Consider the following 1,591-nt stretch of genomic DNA (forward strand, 5'->3'; position numbering starts at 1 on the left):
ATATCAGACCGTATACCATGGGTATAACTGTCACGCCCTGACCTTAGTTATCTTTGTTTTCTTTATTATTTTGGTTAGGTCAGGGTGTGACAAGGGTGGTTAGTTTAGTTTTGTATTGTCTAGGTGTTTTGTCCTGTCTAGGGTTTTTGTATATCTATGGGGTTTTAGTATGTCTAGGTATATGTAGGTCTATGGTGGCCTGAATTGGTTCCCAATCAGAGACAGCTGTTTATTGTTGTCTCTGATTGGGGATCCTATTTAGGTTGCCATTTGCCATTTTGGTTTTGTGGGTTATTGTCTATGTGTAGTTGCCTGTCAGTACGCGTGTATCATAGCGTCTGTGTTGCTTTGTATAGATTGTTCAGAGTTTATTCTTCATTATAATGTATGTATTCTTATCACGCTGTAGCATTGGTCTCCTTGTTATGACGAACGTGACAATAACAAACAAATGTTTACTGCTCTAATTACATTGGTAACCAGTTTAAAATAGCAATAGGCGTTGTGCTTAAGAACAGCCATAGCCGTGGTACATTGGCCCTATACTACACCCTTAGGCCTTATTGCATAAATCCAGTCCCTAGGCCTATAGTAGATTCCAGTCCCTCTATAGTAGATATCTATAGCAGATTCAGTCCCTAGGCCTATAGTAGATATCTATAGTAGATTCCAGTCCCTACAGGCCTATAGTAGATATCTATAGCAGATTCCAGTCCCTCGGCCTATAGTAGATATCTACAGCAGATTCAGTCCCCTCGGCCTATAGTAGAATATCTACAGCAGATTCCAGTCCCCTACGGCCTATAGTAGATATCTATAGCAGATTCCAGTCCCTACGGCCTATAGTAGATATCTAGCAGATTCAGTCCCTACAGGCTATAGTAGATATCTATAGCAGATTCCAGTCCCTACAGACCTATAGTAGATATCTATAGCAGATTCCAGTCCCTACAGACCTATAGTAGATATCTATAGCAGATTCCAGTCCCTACAGACCTATAGTAGATATCTATAGCAGATTCCAGTCCCTACAGACCTATAGTAGATATCTATAGCAGATTCCAGTCCCTACAGACCTATAGTAGATATCTATAGCAGATTCCAGTCCTACGGCCTATAGTAGATATCTATAGCAGATTCATTCCCTACAGCCTATAGTAGATATCTATAGCAGATTCCAGTCCCTACAGCCTATAGTAGATATCTATAGCAGATTCCAGTCCCCTACAGACCTATAGTAGATATCTATAGCAGATTCCAGTCCCTACAGACCTATAGTAGATATCTATAGCAGATTCCAGTCCCTACAGACCTATAGTAGATATCTATAGCAGATTCCAGTCCCCTACAGACCTATAGTAGATATCTATAGCAGATTCCAGTCCCTACAGACCTATAGTAGATATCTATAGCAGATTCCAGTCCCTACAAGACCTATAGTAGATATCTATAGCAGATTCAATTCCCCTACAGGCTATAGTAGATATCTATAGCAGATTCAGTCCCTACAGACCTATAGTAGATATCTATAGCAGATTCCAGTCCCTACAGACCTATAGTAGATATCTATAGCAGATTCCAGTCCCTACAG

The sequence above is a fragment of the Oncorhynchus nerka genome, unplaced genomic scaffold, assembly GCF_034236695.1.
Source record: "Oncorhynchus nerka isolate Pitt River unplaced genomic scaffold, Oner_Uvic_2.0 unplaced_scaffold_3093, whole genome shotgun sequence".
Taxonomy (NCBI): Eukaryota; Metazoa; Chordata; class Actinopteri; order Salmoniformes; family Salmonidae; genus Oncorhynchus; species Oncorhynchus nerka.